We start from the raw sequence: 24,530 nt of genomic DNA, 5'->3' as shown, positions 1-24,530 counted from the left end.
ATTTGATAGTTAATATTTCTTTCTCTTCATAATAAATTCTAATTATTTATTAAAAAAAATTAAAATCAATAAAATATTAAAAAAAATGTTTAAATATATTCAATTTTGATGGGTGTAAATGTATCTAAATATTATGTCATTAAAACCAAAGCACAATTTCATATCTATTTTCAAAGCTTGGCTTGAATATTAAGTTTGAATTTTTTTATATAAACTGAAAGACTGCTTGGATAGAACTAACAAAAATTAGGTACAATACTTTTTTTTGCTGGGATAGGTATTGAGTGGCAAGGGGCCTTTGTGTTTTCCTTCTAGAGAAATTTCTTTTTCTCAGAAATGAAAAGATTTTTTTTTTTTTAGAAACCAGAAATGGCATTGCTCAGATAATGGTCTATGGATCGTCGAATGGTTTTCCTGGAAATACTTCAAAGGGAAGGAATCTTGTTCATGTTTACAAAATCTGCAAATGCAAATAATGCATAGTATTCTTTCTTAGTAGTCAGACTAGATCATTGATGAAACAAATGTCAACTACAACAGGCTGAAATAACATATACAATCAACTGAATGCCTTTGATCTCATATTACTACACCCCTCTCTGCTCAGCGTTATTGCTCTTCTGAGCAAAGAAAGAATTCTCAGAAATAATCCCTCTTTTCTTTCGATTTCCAGGAAAGAGGGATCTAAACTTAAGACTACTTAGAAACTTAAGAGGGAACTAAACTTAGAATCAACATTTTCTTTTTAACTTTAGAAAAAAGCTAAGAAAGAGTAGATATTAAATCATCATAATTTTGAAAAATTATGTCTCCCTTGCTTGGGGTCCCCTTGACCATCAGGGCCTAGGGGCTACACCCTGACTGATCCGTCGTAGTTACGGCCCTGATCGAAACATATTAAGCTAAATCAATTATGACCGAAATAGTTTTTCTAGACAACGACGCCATCTGTTGGCAAATTTAATAGTTAATTTCGAAACTTGGAGGGGAAGATATTCTTTCTTCCTAAGAAGAAAACGGCAAATCATAAATCGTTATCTTTTATTGTGATCTTTTATTCTTCACTTAATTGCTTTTTCAAATCAGAGCGGATTTTTAGGACAGCCGATATAATATATTTTAAAAAAAGTAATGTAATTTTTTTGCGTAAGATTTCAATCTTACACAAAAAATTGAATTGAAATCGTAATAAAAAACTAACTGCTTTAAGTTGCTCTTAATATAATATTTGGTTTTGATGTTTCAATTAATAGTTACCAAGATATTCCTAGGTTATTTAAGTATTCAATATCTCAACAAATATTAACAACATCTGGTTAGGGTATTAAAAGAAATCCGTAATAACATTTTCATGCACTCTTCACATTTTTGAAATAATTGAGAATATATTCGCATTGATGAAGAAGTTAAAAAACAGAAAGTAGAAGACGAGTCACTCCGTTATCAAGTTTCATTTTCTATGTAATGTAGTTTACAGATATTTATAAATACTTATCTTCAAAATTACTTTTTCCTTCCATCAGAACTATTCTACGATTATTCAGTAACGGTATATTTCTTTGACGACTTTGATGAGCTTTTGATTACCAGGGATACGAAGAAGTGTGAAAATAAGTTGAACAGTCATCAGAACCCCAAAGATACCGATATGAGAATTTTTATGATAATTATTTCCGCATTTTCTCCTGTGCTTCTCTTAAAGACGAAATTTTTTTTTCTCTTTGCTTTTCTACGAAAAGTTCTACACTTTTTTCCCCCTAAAGAATGCGATTGAGAATGGAAATTTTAATTTACTAAAAGTGCGTTTAAAAATTTTTGTTTCGTATGTTCTGGTGTCAAATTGTCATGAAAATTAAAACAGTGGCAATGTAATACTTGTTAAGCTTGATTAATAATTTAGAAAAAGACATTGATAGAAAACATTGAAAAATGCGTATTAAAATAAACATTTTGGTTGAGATAGTTTGAGTAAATGTATTGGATTTTTGTTAAATTAGTTTATAAACTGCAGCTGCTGAAAAATCTGCTTAAGTATAAATATCGCTGTATTATGTGATATTTTTAAAACGAATATGAAAACAGGAAATTTAAAGAAAGGAAATATATGATCCCAAAAATGACTTATCTACAGAATTATTTGCGCCTCTGTTTTAAATACATATTCAAAGTACTTTTTACTACTAAGTATTACATTTTAAAGGAAATAAGCTATATCACATTTCAAGTTCACTATAAGGCTAATTACTTTCTGACCAGAAATTTATTTGTCCAAATAATTTGCACTATGTAAAAAATTTGAAAGCAAGGGCCTATTTTTACTTGTATATCATACAAGCGTGAAGTTTTGGCATATTAAACATTAGAACTTAAGAATTTGTTTGAGCTATACTAGTTTTAAATAGTAAATTGGTTTCTAAAATTTTCTCACTTTAATACTTCAAATGAAGAGAATGATCCAGAGGTGCTGGTTAAAAGATAATTTAGAGCACCTTTACAAATACACAGACACTATGATTTCTGGAAGCTCTATATGCAAACATGGAATTAATGAGTTTCGCTTACGTTTAGGACACGCATGAGTGAATATGCAGTTAATATATATAGTATATTATAGTACTATATAATAGGAATAATTATTATATAGTTTATTGAAGTGTAGAGAACGATTTACAGGACCGGAGGCACTGGACTAAAGATATTTTCAGAGTTTCGTTATTCATACACTGACACTGCAATTTCCGGATGCTCTATAAACGCAAACATGAACAAAAGAAATTTTCTATGTTCTTCCCACACATAATTTACGGCACAGTATATTTAAAAAGTTATATAATACCGATAATTGTTATATAGTAAACTCTATATTGGGAGAATAATTCACTGATCCCGAGGCACTGGCCCAAAGATATTTTTTGAGATCTTCTATGCATACACCGTCAATGCAATTTTTGGAAGCTCTATGCACAAGCATGAACACAATAAATTCCGTATGCTCTTTACACATGCATATAATTATGGAGTTGATCTTAATTAATATTTTTTTCTCCGCAAGCGGAAGGTAATTATAGAGGAATTACAGGTTTCGTAGTTTAAGTCAGATTTAAGCTTTAATTTGGTCAATTGGTTTTCGAATCTGATTTAAACATTTTAAAGTTTAGTTACGGTGTTTCTCATATTTTATTGCTGATGCTGGGTAATAAAACAAAAATGAGATTGTTTCTGAAAATGTCGGTATGCCTTTTTAAATATAAGCTCATCATATTAATTATATTGGTATTAGTTAAATAAGAAGTTTCACTACATTATTTTATTATAATTATTGCCTAAAACCAAGATCTTCCGATTGAGAATCTTACAATAAATGTGCATCATGGGTTCAATAACGTTATATTTGATTCTGTTTAGGAGAAATAAACTAGAGGCTTATAATTATTTTAATAAAAATAAATTACAATACACTTAACAAAAGAAAAACTTTTATGTCATTTAATTAATAGTTTATATAAAAACTATTATATAAATATATTTTATCTAACAATAATAGTTCAAAGTATTGTTAGATAAAATATATTCGTATAGTAGTTTTTATACAATGTTTTATAAAGTAACACATCTTTATCTTTAGACTTGTTTTAATAAAGTACAGTACAGCTTAAAACAAAGCTTGAATGCTCTTATCTGCGATCAAAAGCCGATCCACTCTTAAGATTAGCTCAATCATGAAATCTTCTATCTGATGAACGTTAGCAAAGAGAATAAGAGGCATTATTTTCTTTCAGTCCAATAAATATCGATTATACTTAAAAAAAGAAAAGGAAAATTTTTTCGTGAAGCACGTCTTACCTATAACGACCCTCATTCTGTCTCTGCTTCAAGACTTTTCAAAGAAGTTTTTATTTTGTTTATATATTTAGAAGCATATCTTTCGATTTTTAGTCTTAAAAAGAATTTTTTTTCCTCATGTTTACTCTCGAAGTGTATATTTATGAGCATAAAATGTATTCAAATAATTTTATTTTTAAAAGTTTTGAAAATTATTCCGAGAAAAAAGTATGGTAAACACTACCATTATATGGTAAAGTTTACCATGTTTTTAGCTCTATGGGAACACCAAAAAGCTCGGCAAATTTAACCACAGCACTTTGGTAAACTAACAATAAAATATGTTTTTATAATAAGTGATAAAGTTTGGTAAATGTTTTCAAATTTGGTAATTATATCATTATACCTTAAAGCATTGCATAAAAACCATTCATTTAGTTAAATTTAATTTACTTTTAAGTCATGCATTTTTTAATAAATGTGTAGTAATAAGAACTGTACTTTTGAAAACCTGGATTTTTGTTGATCCGTCATCATACGAATGGAAAAATTACCAAATGAATGGTTTAAACAACGTAAATTTTAGTTTTATTAACCGAAAATATATTTTTTTACCAGTATTGTCATTATCAGGCATGAGGGAAATGTGACCAGAATTTCTTTCTCCAAGTAGGATCTATTCAAAGTTCTAACTATCGTAATATTTTACACATTTAAAAATACCGAGAAATTGGTAATTTTTCTCATCAATTTCTTGTTTTTATTTTTATTTTTCAAGCATTAGGGAAATTATATCTATTTATTATTCATTTGAGTTATAGGAAGTTGGAATTTTTTTAAAAGTTATTTTGAACTAAATTTCGCTATGCTTCAAAATACTTCTAGCAATATAAGAAAATGAAATAATTGACTGATTTTAACAATTATAAAATTTTTTTGAATGTAATTTTATTTTAAAACGTAGATTTTTCTGTTAAGGCTGAAGAAGCACAGCTTCCATATGGATTTGTTTCCTTCCCTAACAAATAACTCATGACACATGAATTACTCCCGTTTTTACATAATATCAGGTGATTGGGTCGGCTGTTCAATGACGGTAATAAAATAAAATAAAATAATGTCAAGTCAAAATGCATAAAATGAAAATACCAGAAAACATTTAGTAATAGACTATTAAATTGGATTTAAATGGAGGCAAGAATGGCCATTTAACAAGGTAAGTCAAATTTTAAGAAATATTTTATTATGTTATATTTTATAATTTTAATAAATATTTTAATAATAATGTAATATTTAATAATTTTAATAAATATATTATTTCAAAAATATTTCTTTCTTAATTTTACAAATTTCTTTGTTTTTTTTTTAAATATTTAATTTGTCTAAAATTGAAAGAAATTATGAAAATGTAACAAAAAGAAGTTAAAAAAATATACTTAAAAAATATTTACTTGTTTCATTTAGTTTAATTGTACTTACAATTTTATTGTATTTTCTTACAATCTTATTCTGTTTTTATATGAAAGGTAATTATTTGAAAATGATGAAAGCTACATAAAAACAAAAACTCTGGTGTGAAAATATAAAAAAAGGTCCATATTGGCATCTGAACATTTATTACCATAAACAAAATTAAAAGAATTGAATATATGAAAATCGTATTTATAAACAGTGTAAAAAAGCATATTTTATCTGAAATTCCCCCCCCCCAAGAAAAAAAGCATTATTAGAATGGTACCGAAAAAGGGATGATGTGTATGATAGACTTGAAAGCCAAGAACATCAAATAGACTTTTTAAAAAAACGCTACAATCAATTTTGACAAATGATTTTTTTAGAAGACAAAGAATTAGAGACGCTCTTTTTAAAGAATTAAAGATTCTTTTTTAAAGAATTAAAGATCCTTTTTATTTTAAAATTATATTATTGATCATTTGTCTTATATTCACAAATTTGTCACATTTGCTTCTTTTTTAGTATACAAATATTTTTCAAACCAGTTGGTGTTGTGAAATAGTGTTATTAATAATAGTGTAAAAATTCGAGCAAAATTAAGATAAAAAATACTAGCAGCCTGAGGCACCCATAATATTCACTTTACCCTAATCGTATACCGTAATTTTACAGAAATATTTATTTAATTAAAGTAATTCAGTAATTTCACAGTAAAAATTAGTATTAAAAATTAAGGTATATCAGATTTTTTGTCCCTTAAAATTAAGGTCAAAAAATTTCAGGTGATACTGCCACTCAGAGTACCAGTACATTTTTCCGAAATTTACAGTGCAGTTTTGTTGAAATTTATCATTTTTAATTAAAGTTTGTCATTAATACAATTAACACTCATTGAATAAATAGTAATATCAATATCACAAAATCACTTTTTTCATAATCGTAATTTAACAGAAACTTTCTAAATTGCAATACTCTTATGCAGAATTAAGAAAGAATTTAATTTTTAAACATCATTTTCATTTCGTTTCTCTAATAATAAATCTAATAAATCTTTCAATTTAAAACTTCACCGAACACACTTTTAGTGATTTAAAAAAAAATAATTATATAGAAATGAAAGAAACCGTAAGAATCTGGTATTCACTGGCAGAAATGAATGAGGAAGAATTTAATTATTGGAAATCAATTTAATTTAGTTCGTTTGAAAATAATAAAAGCTATACAATCATTGAAAAACAGTAATCCTATAAAAAATTATTTTTTTTTTAATATAATTTTACAACATACAGTAAAAAAGAAAAAATTAATTAATAAGGATGAGCTTTAATAAATTTCAAATACGTTTAAATTCAAGCGTGGATTTCAAATACGGTAACTTTAAAAAATCAGTATATTTCTGTTATTTCTTTTGCAAAGTGACTTTTAATATATTTTTTTTTTAAAAAATTGGTTTTTAACTAAAATTTCAATAACTATTTTGCTAATCTTTCTGATATAAGTGGAAATGCTTGAATAGGAATGCGATGATTTTATCGAAATGGGATATAATATTTACTATATTATGTTTAAAATTATACATAAAAAGCAAAGTTTCTTATGTCGTTCCAGTTGACTTCAACCTTTAAAAATGCAAAAAAATACTTTATCATTTTTAATCTGGAGGAAAAAACGATGAAATAGTCGAGAACAAAAATAACGATCGCTTGCATCACGAATAAAATTCTCTTCAGCGTTCAAAAATTGTTCTCATTTTTTTTTTGTAAAAAAAGTTGTGCACCGACTCTAAAAAGAGCAAAATATTCTTAAGCTCGTTGAAATGTATGGTTTATGTAGAAAAATAGGCAGAAAAAGGTAAAGAATAAAGAAAATAATCGAAAAAAAGCAGCAGAAAGCGCTCGTAAAAACATTTATAGATATGAAAAATGAGTCAAATATTTTTGAAGAAGCCGAACTCTTTGTATTTTGAGAGATATTTAGTTATTTTTTAAGTTTTATGTCTCAAAAATGCTATAAAACTCAATCGTTGCACTGTTTGCAAAGTATCTTACCGTTTGGGAAATTATCGCATCATATTTTCCCTCAAACTTCACAACCTTCATTTTTCAGAACAAAAGAATGGTTGAAAATCATAAACGACCAAGAGTGATAAAAGCAAATATAAGTCAACTTATCTTTGAAATAATGTGTAGTGCCATTTCGATGCAAGGTGGTATTTCAATGTACAGCGTCTAATGATCACCAGCAGCACTATTTCGTTGATCATAAATAAATAGAGCAATTAAATCTACCTTAAAGATATATATTTTAATTTGATCATGTGAAAATTTTAATTTGAACTCACATGATCAATAAAAAGGAAATTACTATAAACAGAGCAAGAATATTTAATACCCATTCATTGTTATCTCTTAAATGAGACATATTTCTAAAATCATCTATTCATCGTCTTAGAAATTATTCTATCTAATCAGAAAATGTCCCACAGTGAACTTCTTGTAAGGCACGGTTTCTAGTAGATCACCGAAGTCAAGCATCACTGGCAGCTATCAGTGAGTAGGCGGTGACCACTTTGCTAAGCCTGTGAAGGGTCTGAGGTTGCTCGGTATCGGACCTTGTTAAATTGTTCTACCTTAAAGTGCTCGACTTCGCACTTAAGTCGTCGATCTACCAAAGTGGGGGAGCCATTATTTCTGCAGAGAATCAAAATTGTGATTGAATGTATTCGGATCATCCTCAGTGCTGTTTCCCAGACCGTCTCCTATAGCCCATTGTAAGACTGTAGTGTGACGTAAATAAAATACTACTACTACTAATCTACATGGAATTTCTTTTTAAAGTATACTTCATACAAAAGGCAGTAGTTAAAATTACAAGGTATCATTTGAGAATGGAAGTTTTTTTATTCTGTTTGTGCAGGTTGTAAATGTTCATGTTAGAAATCACATTCTTTTTAATCTTTAAACATAGATTTTAAGAACTTTGTTTCATTTTGTAAGTTTAGAATTTTCAATAGTTCATGCGATTTAAAGAGAATCTCATGTATAAGAGAAAAACAAGTTTGGATTTTATTTAGTGTAACACAACATCAATTTAAATGAACGCGCGTGCATTTCAGTACTGAATCTAAAACATGTGCAGTGCGCTAAGTAAAAAAAAGGCAACACCTTAATAACTTTTGATCTAATTGTTTGATTATCACGTTTTAAAATGCAATCGCAATTTTTTGAAAGTCAAGTGTCAAATGGGCAAATAAGTGCTTTAAAGAGTTCTTTATAGAGCTCTTTACATCACTGTATACTATAGAACAGTATTTGCAGAACTGTAAAGAGTTCTACAAAAACTGTTTATTTTGAAATTGAAAAATTAAAATCTTGTATGGTAATACAATGAAATATGGTTTTATTACCATGCTGTTTGGTAGTAAATTAGAATACAGTTTGGTATAAATTTTATAATTTTATCATGATACTTTAGAGCATGGCATAGGAACCATTTATTCCAGTGGTTCCTAACCATTTGTTGCACACCACCCAGTTCTAGAATTTGGCTAACATTTATCGCTCCCTTTTTTTTTGATAGAAAAAAACAGACATTGTTGCAAGTGAGCGTCAATAAACTCTAATAAATGCTAATATATACCAGATTTCAATTAAAATTAAAATGTCGGAATTGAAGGAATCGGTTTGAATGGTCGGTTTGAAGGAATTTTATCCAAGTACTTCAGAAAATTAAAATAAAGTGTATCCCTTTCCCTTTTTTTTCTCAAAAAGAGGTGATATTTGAAACGAAATAATTGCAACCAGGGTACATTTTTGTAAATGTACCCTTTTTTAGTACCTGTACATTTTTTAATGTAATCTGGACGTCAGCAACAAAAATGTGAGAAAAAACTGAAAATTTGAAAACTCAATTGTTCATTTCTACCTATTCAATGACTGTCTTGTGCTTGGAAGGATTTCAGTTAAAACTTAAATATCAGGCTTTTTGTTGGTCAGATCTAAGCATAGATTCTAACCAACTTCTTTGTTTTGTGAGAAGCTGAGCAACCGAACTAAATTTTCTTTCTTCTAAATATGTTCACGAAACCCAGGTGAGGAGAAATTCGATGGCTTTTTTAATTATTATTAATAATTTTTTTTCCTTTTGAATACTCCTCACTTCCTGATCGCCCACGTGAGGATTATCACCCCACTTAAGAAAGCAATCACCCCCTTAAAGCAATCGCCTCCAGTTTGGGAACCACTAATTTATTCGGTTGAATTTACTTTTCAGTTTTGTATTGTTGCTCTTTAAAAAGAATTAACAATAGAACTATAAGAAAGAAAACAATCTATTGTTCATAATCCTACAGTAATGCTCATTTTCCAAAGATTTGAAATTCATTATTTTTTTAAAATTTTCCAACTTTTACTGTCAATTTAATGTTATTGCCCTTTAATTACATAATTATCTCAAATAGAGTAACGTAACCTCTGTTGTTACATCATATCTGTTTTTTTTATTCCTGCTACTTGCCATACTGATATTTCGTCAGGTTTCAACTAAAGCCTTTGGTTTTTAAACGTTGCTTTTAATCAATTTCAATGGCAAAAAATGCATTAAATCCATCGAAACATTTATTATAATGATACTAGCGTTTAAAAGAACAAAATAGAGGCCTAATTTTTTGCTAAGCGTACTTCAAAAAAAATTTTTAGTGGCAACTACTTTACAACAAAAGAATGAAAGACTGTTTCTGGTGAACACTTAGGATGTTCTTTTATACTAATTGGTATAAAGTAGCTGCAACTGTTTGTGATATTCAGTAACACTAAAATTTATAATTACAGTAAGATAAGTTACACATAAGAGTCAGTAAATTACTTTACGATATGAAGTGATAATCCTTAATTTAAGATGTATATAGAACTAATTCTTAAATTAAAGTTAGTTTGTAAATTAAATATACGCGGTGTTTATCTAGACGGAATATTAAGACGAATTCGAACTAAACTTAACAAAAGCTGATAAAAATTATACATTACAAAGTAATTTAATACAGTTCGAAGAGATTAGCATAATAATAACCTAATTAAAACAAACATGCGTACTTTAATGGCGAATTTTACGTATAGTACCATTGAAGACAACAAACACGCTCATAATCAATTGTAAACAAATTTCTGGCGGTATCCGAAAAATCACCGAGATTGGGGTTTTCATGAGCATACCATGATTTTTGTTAATCTAATCTTTTACCACTTTAATTGTTTATATTTTAATACACCCTTTGAATTGTATATGGAAATTCTATTAACTAACTTGAAATAAAGTGTTACTTCACACAGTTTTTTGGGTTAGTTGTTCAACATTAAATTCGAAGAGATATTACTCCACAATTTTTACAGTGCATGCCCAGTTTTTAAAATTGCATATTCATAGATACATCGATAAGTCAATAAATTTAATTTAAAAAAATTTCAATTTATTTCATACTTACATTAACGAGAAAACAAGAAATTGTATTGATAAGTGCTTCGTTTCGGTATCTATATCGAATAAAAATAAAATTTTCTTCAAAAGGAATTAAGTCAAAAATAAATGAACATATTCTTAGGACACGAGAAAAAGAGAGTCATTTTTATTAGGAAATCGATTTAAGATTGGGTTAATTAGAGGTGAGTGGTGAATTTTTAAGAAAAAACTACTGACGTGTTATTTGTAGTGGTAATTACTAAACAAATCAACTTCTTATTCGTAAAAAGCTTATTTTTAGGTGGTTAATTTTACTTGACATAATTAATTGATAGGCTGTCGCATTTTTACTTAAACTAAAACAGTTTCTTTTAATTATCATTCGACAGAATGATAATTAAAAGAGAATTATCAAAATGTCAAACATTTATGGTTAGCATTTTTGTTTTATTTTTAACATAAATATGCTTGATAATATCGTTGAATATAATTAGTTGAATATCGTGTAAAGGATTCGTTGGATATCCTTTCATAATTATATGCTCATAATGCATACATAATATATTAACACTGAAAACATATAAGTATTATTACTATCTTTGAGAACAAATAAAATAATGTTTGTTAAGTGCTCACGTTAATAATATTGTTAAACATGATTAGTTGAATATTGTATAAATGTTACGTTGGATATCATCAATTAATATGTATATATATATCAATTAATATGTATATATAATTGGATATATTAATATGTATATATAATTGGATATCATCAATTATATATATATATATATATATCGTTGACATGAAAAATTAGCGTCATAAAACAAGTGCTTTGATACCTAATATCGATTAACTTTTCTCATATTTTTTGAATATTGATGTATATTAAGTAAGTTAAATCACGAAGGGCAAAAAAACATAACTNTATATATATATATCTATATATATATATATATATATATATAAAAGGAATACTAACGACAAAAATTAAGAAAAATAGTAATTATATATTTTATTTACTGCTCATAAGCTGCAAGTACAGAGAACATCGAAGATAAGTTAAAAATAAAGAGAAAACATGGAAAAAAGTATAAAGAGTTTTGAAACGAGAAGAAAAAAAAAATTATTAAAATTAAGTATTTTTAAAAAATTTGAAAAAAACCCAGAAAATTAAAATAAGAAAATTAAGAATCTATCCGACTATAAATGTCATCGATTATGAAAAAGAGAAATATTATTACATCATGAACATCACAGAGAGAACATTATGAACATATTATTACTGATAATTTAAATATTATAGAAAACTTAAAAATAAGAAATTTAATGTTAAAAATCACAAAATTCAGATCCATTTATCGTAAAATAATTAATAAAGTTCTAAAATACTTTCTTAATTAATTCAATAATTTTTGTTTAATCATGTCAAATAGATTCTCTCTACCTTCAGGCATGTTAGAAGAATGGAAATGGGCTGTTTATTATTACTTTAAAAGCTTAATTTTAATAATAAGGAGAATTTAAATAACAATAATAATTCAACAAACTTTTCTAAAATTGATGGATCATTTAAGCAGGTACAAAAAAATTCGGAACTACCCCCATAGACAAAGCTAACAATAATTATGCAATCTTCTGTAAAAAAATTCTATGTTGAACTTTTAAATAAATAGTTGAAATAAGTAAAAAAAATAAGCTTAGTAGTTCAAATAATAATATTATCATTAAAATTTTTTTAGCTTTATTTACGAGGTTGAAAATTAAAATTAGTAACATACAATTTCAATACTTAATTATCAGTTCAAAATTTCATAAAATTCCTATTAAACTTAGAACAATCACTTGCGGGTCTAATATTTACCAAACTAAACCTAGCGCCATTTTCTCTAACTACTTAAATTATTAACAATATTATTAAAGAAGGTTTTTCTTGGGTTATCACAAATAATCAACCTATTTTAGAATTTATTTAACAAATTAAAATTAATTCTATTGCGAATTTTGATTTCCAAGATCTCTTCAATAGGTTCCTTTTTCTGAATGAAAGATGTTTTTGTTAGTTATTACTATGATTATAAAAATATCCATAATTCGATTTTGATTATTGGGCAATTCTAATTAATATTTGCCTTTAATAATTATCGTTACAATGTAAAACATATTTCTGTTCAAATTGATGGAATACTACAAGAATGCCATTTTTCATCACTCTTAGATAACTTATTTTTACACTATTACGAAACAAATTATACTATTAATATTAAATTTATTTTCAGATTTATTGATGATTTAATTATACTTTCTTTTTAAAACTGTACAATTATGTTAAATAACGTTTAGCCCTAGGAATTAATCTTGCTTTGCAATCATGACGATAATATTAATTTTAACTTTTTGGATATAGGTATTAAAAAAGAAGAAAATATCTGCATTGCTGATTTAGGTGATAAAAGAAATGATTTGAAGTTTAATATAAATAAACTAATTGCACGGAATTTTAATGTTTCTAAAAACATTTGTTTAAACACCGTTTTTAATGAAATGATCAGAGTTAAAAGAATTTCTAGCAATGTTTATTTAGTGAAAAACAAATAGGCGAACTCTTCTGAAATTTGATAAAACACAATGGATATTCAACTAATGTAATGAAATTCTATATTAAATCATCGAGTTAATTGTATGTTATAATTATTAATAAATTTACTTAAGACTTCGCTGTTAACTGCTGTTGTTAACTATTTTCGCTGAAATGTTTTTGGTGCTCCTCACACTATTGTATTGATATATTTTGTTTTGTTAGTTATTGTATTGGTATTAACTTGCTAAGAGCTTATGAAATAATGTTTTTGATTTTGAAGTGTTTATGTTAGCAAAATATTTTTTTCTTTATTAGTAAAAATTGCATAAATACTTTTTTAAAACCATTCATATTACAATAAAACTTTATTAGTTTCTTTATAAGATTTTGGAATATTTTATACGCTATCTGTGATGATTGGAATATTTTATTACATTAATAATATACATTAATAATTATAAGTTGATAATTTTTTAACATTTATTATGAACGTGGAATATGATTAGTTGAATATTGTGTGAATGATTCATTGGATATCATCTCATGATATGTATATGCTTATGATATTATATATATGTAAGACGGCAAGGATGTAAGTACTATTAATTTCGTTTAAATCTAATAAAATAACGTTTGTTGATGTGTTTACGTTAAAAATATATGTTAGTAATAATTGAATTTTTTTAATGGAAATTGCAAAAATACTTTTTACAAACATCAAAAAATAGGAAGATTGCGTTTAAAATTTCGTTTTTAATTTTTTTTAAAACTAGGAACATTATTATTATGCTATTATTCTTTTGAAATATTTTACATGTGATATGAAATTATTTATAAACATTAGAGCAATATAATAATATGTTGACGAAAATAATTTATAAAATATGTTAAAGTGACGCAAGAAACTATGAATATGATAAGGAGGAATACAAGTAAAAAATATATGATGAAATAAAATGGTTTACCTATCATTGAAATTAGGTAATGAATTTTAGGTTATGTTTAAAATCATTATTGCAAATACGTTGTCCTAGTCCGTTACCTAGTCCGTTGTCCAAAGCTGCTTTAAAAAAAAACATATAATTTTTTTAATAGATCTTAAGTTTTTGTATCTAAATTAAAACTGCCTCTAAAAACAGTTGGAAAAGTCCATTTTGAAGATGAGGTCCATTTTGAAGAAGGGCTAGTGTGAATACTTTAAATGTGTTTGTTATCATTACCAAAAGTGTTTGTTATCATTTTAAACATATTTATAATTTTCATTAAAATTCAAAGTTCATCTTTAATTTTATTAAGGTATGAACTAGTTAGGATGAGTACGCTGTTTAATAAATTTTTTCAAAGTTGTTTTTGTTGACAATAACTCCATGAAATAGGGTTACTCTAGAAAAGAGTAATAAAATTCATTATTTAATCAACCACTAATTAAAAAAAATCAAGTAAAATGAAAAGGAAACTAATTTTAAACTAAAAACACAGTCTTGAATAAATAATTTTAACAAGGTTTATTTTAATTAATGGTAAGTCCTGATAAATGATAAATTATGACTAACTACTAAATTATTCCAATTATGTAAAACAAAACTGCTTAAAAGACAAGCTTCTACACTAAAGGCATAATTTTAATGTTTATAAGTCGAAAAGATATTTTTTCTTTTGAAAAAAAAGAATTCTTTACGGTTTTCATTATATTAAGTAGTTTGACAGTTCAGTTAATTTGAAAATGTTAGAGGAGAATCAGAGTCATTAATATTGGATCTCATATTCTGCAAATTACTTTAAAAAATGTTATAGGTAAGCAGCATTTTGAATAAAAAAGGCTCCATAATGTGTTAAAGTAATAGTGTTTCCTAGATTTTTCATTGGGTAAAAATCCAATTTAATGAAATGAACAAAATCATAACTTGTGAAAAAATGTAAATTAATTAAATACTTTATAAATTTAAATGTACTAAATAACTATTCCAAAATATGATGCTTTAAAAGCAAACCCGAATTGTTATCACAAAAAGTTTAATATTTGTATGTCGATAGTGGTCAAACTAGTCCCGTGGAGTCATTACTTTATATAAACTCATAATAAATAAATTAATAAAGGCAGTTAATTCAAATGTGTAAATGAAGCATATTCATTTATATTATAATATATTATTTATATTACAATATATTATTTATATTATAATATATTATTTATATTATACTATATTATACTATATTATTTATATTATATTATATTATCTTTATTAAAGACGATGAATAAAGTCAGTTTAAAGTGGTAGACGAAAATCAAGAATTTAGTCTTACACTTTTCCCAACATTGTTTTTTCCTCTTTTCTGCTCAGCAATTGTGTTATCATGCAATGCATATGAAGGTGCTATACAGTTCTGACAATTAGCCAAAATTTGCAGAGAAAGTTTTATTAATAAATAGCAGAACTATTCCAGGTGTCGGAATGAGTCCCATTTCCCCAATAGCCCCTATCTCTCATACATAAATAAAAATTTTCGACCCTTTTACGCACATTAAATACTGCATTACACATATACGCTGTGTTTCTTATAAAACTCAATAAACATTTTAAGAATGATTTAAGATCGACTTTTACTATTAACTTACTTTAAAATATCCAGATAAAATTTATATTTTCGTTCATTAATTCATTTCATTCAATAATTCATTTTCTCAGTATGTTTTTTCTTATGAATATTAAATGTTCAATTATTTCGATTTTTTAATGTTAATTATTTTTATTTGTCAAATTTTTTAGTAGTTAATTGGTTTATCATTTTTAAACTACCGGAAATTAACAGCAGTAATCATGAATGATTTAATTTTTAAACCCCGAAGAAAATATTTATTACGTTTCACTTTTTATTGTTAAGGTCATGTTATTTTATTTCATTTGTTTTATTTGACAAAATGTTTAGTAATTTATATATGAATCAGCCAGTACCTGTGTTTCATTAACCAATCTGTGAAAAGAACATTAAAGGCAAATTCCTTTAACAAAAATATTCAAGGCATTTTACTGGCATATTAAAAGTAATTTTTTACACACATTGATTTTTCTTCCCACTGTGAAAAAATAAGTAATAAAAAACGTAGTTATGTAAACGTAGTTATGTACGAAATATGTTAGTGTCAATAGTTTAAAAAAATAGAAGCGTAATTTTGTTCTAAAAAGAAACCTGCATAAAATTAAAATTTCTCATTTTCCCTCCACCATGGAATCATTCTTAAATATCTTATCTTAAAATTTTTTGTATTATATTAGAATTGAGGATATTGCATAGCTTGGTTTTATTATAAATGACTCGTGCATTATTCTTTTATTGAATTTTCAGGTTTTTGAAAGGTAGAAATCATAAATTTCACCAAAACTTAAAATGTCACTTGGAACTCATGAAATTGTAATAAGCGTCAAGAAAATTCCTATTACTCATTTTTTAAGCACCTGATGTAACTGATTTTTATACCATCAAAACAAATGATAAAAAATAATGCCTTTCGTATCTCAACAACGAAGACAAACGATGCATTCAATTGTCTGTAAAACCCCATCTGCAAACCTATCGTTTTTGGCTGTTTGCCAATAAATATTTTACCAGATCTGTCTCAAAATGAATTGGAATTTTGGTATGAAAAAATATCCCTGTTAAGAGTCATTTTAAAAAAGTCTTATTTTTCTAAAATGCATAGTTATTCTTGAGTCAAAACAAACAAGTGGTTCTTAGAAGTTGTTGTTTGCTGGGGAAATACCTTTTGAATTAATTCGATAAATAAATAAATAGCAATAATTTTACTAGATTTAAAGAAATTTATGATATGAATTTTTTGGTAGCTCATCCTTTATGTTCCTATAATTTCTCCAGGAATCAATATTTAACTTTTATGACGCTCAAAAACTATTGATATTAAAATAGTTGTTTTTATGAAGAAATTTGGATCATTTTTGATATTACTATTCCGCAATATTTTTAGTTAATTTTATGCTATTTATTTTTATTTTTCACATAGCAACGGTAAACTTTTCTTTCACATTTTATAAGATATATTAAATATCGCCGAGAAAACTAATTATTGCTCAAAAATCGTTTAAAAAGATGGCAAAAGCTAAAAAATAATTTCAGATTTTTTTAAAATAAAAATGCTAAAGCAAAAATTTGCATTTTCATTATATTTACACTGAGAAAAAAAATAAGGTTAAAACTATCAGAATATGGTAAAATTAACCGTGTAATTTGGCTCTTAAAAAACACCAAAAAGTACGGTGACTTTTACCCTAGCTCATTAGTAATGACTTTTGTTAAAACTAACAATAAAATATGGATTTTATTATCATGCTGTTTGGTTTTAAAAGAGGTAAAATTTGATAATTTTATCTAAATAGTTGGTAATTTTACTCGCACTAGCATAATTTGATATAACGCGAAAATGGTGAGTTCGATAACCGCTATTTTACTTAGTAAAAGCTGGTTAGCTTATTTTCATCTGTTAGTTTTTTTATTAAGAATCAACATCAACCAACGTTTAAAACTATGAGAAATACGGATTTGTTTCATAAGGTTGCGAGTAGAGCGCTGAAGTCAAGCATCACTGGCCGCGGTCAGTAAGTGGGTGGATGACAACTTCGGTCAGCCAGCGTAAGGAATGAGTGTCCTCAATAAATTGCTCGTTAAATTGAGTTTGATGCTCGTGAAATTGTTCCAACGTAAAGTGCTTCGAGCCCAAGTCGTCGGGCTACTAAAGCTGAGAAGCCATCCACCTCTGCAGAGGATCAAAATTGTGATGATATGTCTTCAGCTTACCCTGAAGGATAGACCATCGCTAATGACACAATTTGCAACTCTTGTTCGGTGTTAATTAAGTACCTGCCAACGTATTTGTTAACTTACAAATGTCTGGACAAAGCCGAACCAAGTCAGTAACTTGAATACTACTCATTCGTCTGTGTCAACATCCTAAAATGAAGGCCTTGAGATAGTGGATTCGAATCCTATCTCTACTCTGGATGCATCTTTTTTTATTGTTACACATCACATATGTAATTTTGTGTGCTCCTTGCGAAATACTATTTATTATAAACCCTTGGTAAACCGAAGCACAAGATAGGAAAGGACATCATAAAAAATATATCCTGGGATACGGCAGGATTCGAACTCGTTCCTTACATGCAGCAAGATATGTATCATGGTAATGTACTTTTCTTTCTTGTGCTCTCTGTTCTTAAACTTGACAAGGGCGTTTAATAATTCCTACTTTCTAATGAGCTGTAAGCCTGTTTATGTATGTGTAAGAAATTCATATATAAATAAATACTTGGAATAGTAATGTTTTTTTTTAGTTATTTGCTTTTCAAGGACCTCCCTGGCCGGGATGTCTCGCCTTTCTACCAAACACTATTAAAAATGGAAGTAGCGGGTTTGAATCTCACCGTAATTCCAAATAAGCAACAATAAATAAATAGTTAAGTTTAGATACATAACCAGACCTAATGCAAAAAATAGCTTGTCCCTTGTAAAAATTAAAGACCAGATAGCACAAAAATGAGAAAGACTGCTGAAGGACACTACCTTTACACTGAAAAGAATTTAGCGGATATCTCGCGCAAGATCCCTATAGTGTATGGTTGTTTTGCTTGCGATGAATTCAATGTCCTAGCAGTGTGGTTCCACTGACCCTTCTGAAGTCTAGATGTAATGAGGTTGAATCCTGCTATAAACACTGTACGTGTATTTTAACTGTCGTTCTGAAACTTGTGCTATCTCGTTTTCAAAAGAGTTTTAAAGCTGTGGTTTGTATTTACGCTTAATGTATCTTAATGCATAAATGCATCTGAATAAATAAATTAATCCCAATACCTCTTAAAATATAGATTAAACTGACACCAAAGTTTGATATAAGTATATCGGTTTAGTATCTTTAAAATACATATGAAACCATCATTCATGGCCCCGTGAGAAAACATTAGGAAAAGAAAAATTAGCCGTCATCTAAATCCTATCAATCATTTAAAGAAACTGTTATTTCAGATAAACCATAGAAATGTAAAAACATTATCACAATTTTACTTGGTACAGGAGAAAGATATCGAAAAGTTAAAAATATGAAATAAATGGTAAAATGAATGATAGTTTTGATGAACATTTTTGTAAAAAAACTTAATTTTTCAATACAATCCGTAATTCTCAGTAAAGATGTTTAATTGCATCAAGGAATAAAAATTGATACTCTAAAAGTATATCTATGCTTCATATTCATTTCGCTAATTTTCAAAAAAAATTGACAAATTGAATTATCATTGAAAATTAACAAATGACTTAAAAATTCTTTGACACTTTTCCCATGCTGAGACATGTATCTTTATCGAAATTAGCTAAAATATAATTCATGAAACAGTACTTATTATTTGTCTTTTATGAAATAAAGGCACAGATTCTCTCTCTCTCTCTGTGCATTTGATTTAAAGTAGAAACAAACCAAGTGAATCGTTTCTATAGGATAATAAACGCGAATTTTTTTAAAAAAAAATATTTCTTTGAAATATATTTAAGAAATACGTTAGAGAAACAAGTTTATTAAACATTAGAATAAACAAATACATGTCTATTGCATGTAATGGATATGAGTTTTAAGTTTATCTAGAACAGAAGACAATAATCTTCTGTTGCCAATTCAGTCAGTTTGCAATTTCACTGCATACTCTGGTTAAAACTAACTGCCCCATGTGTTACGCGCTAATCCAGTTGAAATTTTACACATAAGAAAACTTATAGCTTAGGGACTAAAATGCAAAAAAATATAGCTATTTCTCTTTGATTTCGGATTTATAATAATTTAATTCAATATTTTTATACATAATACTGATTCAGTCAGTAATAATTCAGTCAGGAATCAATAATAATTCAGTCAGGATTTATAGATAATAATAATTCAGTCAGTCTGCAATTTAGACACATATTCTGGTTCAAACTAGAAAGAAACTGCCCCATGTGTCACGCTCCAATCCAGTTGAAATTTTAAGCATAAAAAAACTTATAGCTTAGGGACTAAACTGCAAAAAAAATATAGCTATTTCTCTTTGATTTTGGGTGTCCCGTAGTGGACTGGTCGAAAAGACACGGCATCACTGACTGCCGTCAGTGTGCGTGTGGGTGACCACTTGGATCAGTCTGCGGAGGGACCGAGGGTGTGCGGTATTGGTCCTCGTTAAACTGTTCTATCGTAAAGTGCTCGACTTCGCGTGCAGGTCGTCGGGCTACCGAAGCGGGGTTGCCATTCCCTCTGCAGAGAATCAAAATTGTGATGGCATGTCCTCGGATCATCCTCAAGGATGTTTCTCAGACCGTCGACAATAACCCATTGTGCAGCTCTAGTGCGATTTAAATGAACTACTACTACTACTACTTTGATTTTGGATTTAGAAATATTTAAAATTATGAACTTTAATGTAATAAAATGTGATAAATCATCAAGAATTAGACAAAGAAGAGATATAAATTCATATATGTAGAATGAGTATTACGAAATTAAAAATCATGCAATTAGTTTTTTATGTTCTTAAAACTATAAAATATTTTGATTATATTGAATATATTTAACTAATGGCAATTATTAAATCTGTTAAAAAGACGTCTCATTCACGGAAAAACAAAACTATTTTAATGAATTGCCAAAACGAGACATTCATTTGCCAAGAAATCCATTTACAAATATATTGAATGTTACATCTCTTTGAAATGAAATGTTTTCTCTACGTTATAAATTAACTACGCATTTATTAACTAATAACATTTACTTAGCATGCATTTGTAATGACATAATTATCAGATTCTAATTTGCTTTTTAAAAAAAACATTCTCATTAATTTTAATTTTTTAAAAGTACTCAATGCGCTCTAAAAGGAATTAATTTTGTTTAGGCAGACATATTATTAGCATTTGAATAGTTCAAGGACTTATCATAAACATTTATTTCAAATTAAGTTTCAGAATTAAAAAATCATATAGCGTAGAATGTGTTTCGCAAAAATGTAATGTACATATATTAATTTGAAGCTAATAAAAAAAAACAAATGAAAAGGTTTCATGAGAATATTTTCTTATATTATGAAATATTGATAATTAGATCTGAAGTTTTAGAACGCGTCTTGCAAAAATTTGTAAATCAAATTACTGAATAGCATCAAGATCATTGCTTATAGATTCTTTTTTTAAAATAGTTGAAATAAAATAAATATTTACTTTTTGTATTTATTTTGAAATCACAAATTGTCAATGCCAAAGTTCTCATCTTTCACTTCATTTCATGCGAATTTAATTGATTGTATATGACTCAATAGAATGTTATTAAATAAATAACTAAAATAAATATGGTGATTTTTTTTTGTAAAATTTTAAGTAAGAGATCAGCAGATTTTGTAAGACCGAACCGGTTTAGGAGAAGTGATTGCAAAAAAAAAAATTTGAACTAAAATAGAATTAAATAAGAAAAAGATTTAAGTACTTTTGATTACAAATAATCTAATGCAAGAAATTTTCAACATTATTTATTTCAACATTTATTAGGGATGATATTACAAAAATAAAAATAGAAAAATTCAGAGATAAAGTAAATGGTAAATCATCGGTTAATAGGTAAATGTAGAAGATTATTTATTATTTTTGGACTGTAGATATAGCCTATAACTACAAAGAAGAAAATACTCATTTGGAAATAAGTATATCAAAGTTATAAAATCCACGTTAAATACATTGGTGTAAAAGAATTTAAAAGTGATTTGCACTTTGGTAAGAATTACTTTGTTATTTTTCTGACAATTCAAAATATTTAAGAATGAAAAATTTTTTAATATGTTTCACGTTTTTTTTCTTCAAAGTAATAAGAATTTATTGATAAAATAACTTAATTCATTTCATTTCCGGTATTCGCTAAATAAATGAAAAAAAAAACATAAAGATACAATCCTCCTTTAATAATAAATTATTGTAAGCAAATTAAAGATTAGTCAATTATCATTGAAAATATAAATATATTTTTTGCGTTTTCGAAAGATAAAAATAAATAAAATATATAGATTTTAATAGAAATGCACTAAAACGAAAACTCGCCTGAAAACAAACTTTGTTTAAAGCTCACAGTTTATGTTACTAAATGTCTTAAACAGTTGTATTATTTTCAGGAAAAATTTACTTTCAATGATATTAAATCAGAAAGAAAAGAACAAAATTATAACCTGCATAATGAAATGAAAAATGAATCAACTATGTGCTTCATTGTGTTTAGAAAGTTATTAAAAATTTTAAAACATGGAGTATGATCGATTAAAGGTCCAGAAAAAAATAAAATATGAAACTCTTTTAAGAATGAATTTAACCAATATATATATATATATATATATATATTAACAGAACGTGCTTATGCAAAACAATAAAAGAAATATTACATTTTAATTTTTATTAACTCCCTTTTTTATAAAATATACAAATATACAAATTATAAAATATACAAATACTTTCTTTCACGTATCCTTTACGATTAAGGAAATCACACATTACTTAGAAATTATATAAAAATTTGCGAAATCCTATTTATTTTAAAATATTGGAATAAAGAATTTAGAAAAGCGTATTTAAATATAAAATCGGATAAAAAATATTGCCACATCATTATTTTAGAGTTTTTCTCTAGTGTGTTATATAGTTCTCTCAAAGTAGTACATAATTCATCCAGAGAACAAAAATATTATGACAATATTTTTAATAATTTACAGTTTGCATCACAGAAGAAAATTTTAATATGTTTTCATCTTCTACTCACAGAAGCTTTGCTAGTGGAATAAATTTGAAAGCATCTTAACAGGTAACATGCTTTACATTTGATGTTTTACATTATTTTTATATTTTCAAGTCCCTTGCAATATTACATTTATTTATCATGTCATTTTTGAAATAAAATAAAATGTAATAGTAATTAAAAAGTGAAAAAAGTAGTTTCCTTTCTTTTACGAATGCTTGTAATCAACTGATTTAAAAAAAGAATCAGGCCACTATATTTGAATTTCAATGAATTTGACATTTTCTCACCAATATATTAAATGTAGCAATGTTCTTAATGTGAGGAAATGATTCGAGAGCGTCAATTATTCAAAACATGAATCTCTATTGCTGGAAAAATACATTTTTCTTCTTTTTTCGCTCTTTTCTTATTTTATATTAAAAATATAATTAGAAATTAACAATGCCAATATACAATTCCAACAATACATGCGTTAATCATATGCATATATACATCGAAGAGCCATTACATTATAACCACCCTACTAATAACATGTAGGACCACCTTTAGCCCTCAAAACTGCTAGCACCCGCCGTGGCATTAATTCCACAAGGTGCTGATAGGTAGTCTGAGGTATCTGGTACCAAGCGCTCACCAACTGGTCCTGCGATTCCCTCACATTGCGAGATGGTAGCGTGACAGTACGAATTTGGTTTTCCAAGTAGGACCACAAATGCTCTATTGGATTAAGGTCAGGTGAATTTGGGGGCCAAGACATGACTTGAAAGTCACTGGAATGTTTCTCGAATCAATCCATGACGATTCGACCCTTATGACATGGTGCATTATCCTGTTGGTAAACACCATCCCCCGCAGGAAAAAATGTTGCCATGAATGGGTGAACCTGGTCTGCAACTATGTTCAAGTAGCTTACAGATGTCAGGGATTGTTCTATGAGGATTATGGGTCTTAATGTGCCCCATGAAAACATTGTTCCTGGGTGCGAAAACCTGGGCGAGCCCATTGTTACAGATGGAGGGTGGTCATAATGTAATGGCTGTTCTGTGTATATATATCAGTGTTTTCACTACAGCGCGAGAACGCGAGAACCTCGCATATTTTTTTATATTCTAAAAAATGATTACCGCGAGAAATTCGCGCATCCTATAAACCAATTTCAAAATTCGCTAATTTCTCGCATTTTGAAACAAATTTCTCATTTGCGCCATTTAGAATAAAATCTGTTTCACTTTTCTTCCTGGATCTTTTATTATTTTTAACATCTGCCCCATTATCTAGCTTCCCTATTTACCAGTATTGTTCAGAACCTTTAAGAACAACAGAACACCATCCTTCCGAACCACGGAACCTCTTTCAGAACGCATTTCTCTGCAACCACGTGTTTACCGTAGGTAAGGTTTCTTCATGTAAGACGTT

The 24,530-nt window shown here is 27.4% G+C and overlaps 1 long non-coding RNA gene across 1 annotated transcript in view; it reads left to right on the top strand.

Moving 5' to 3' along the window:
- The first annotated feature begins 4,907 nt into the window (after window positions 1-4,907).
- The window catches only part of LOC122269916 (uncharacterized), an 81,514-nt gene continuing 61,891 nt past the window's right edge, over window positions 4,908-24,530 (top strand). Inside the window, exons 1-2 of the long non-coding RNA XR_011638242.1 lie at window positions 4,908-5,038; window positions 23,089-23,177. This is a non-coding gene — a long non-coding RNA (uncharacterized lncRNA). The remainder of the gene's footprint in view (window positions 5,039-23,088; window positions 23,178-24,530) is intronic.

Source organism: Parasteatoda tepidariorum, chromosome X1, assembly GCF_043381705.1.
Source record: "Parasteatoda tepidariorum isolate YZ-2023 chromosome X1, CAS_Ptep_4.0, whole genome shotgun sequence".
Taxonomy (NCBI): Eukaryota; Metazoa; Arthropoda; class Arachnida; order Araneae; family Theridiidae; genus Parasteatoda; species Parasteatoda tepidariorum.
This window is presented reverse-complemented; position numbering and strand designations above follow the sequence as displayed.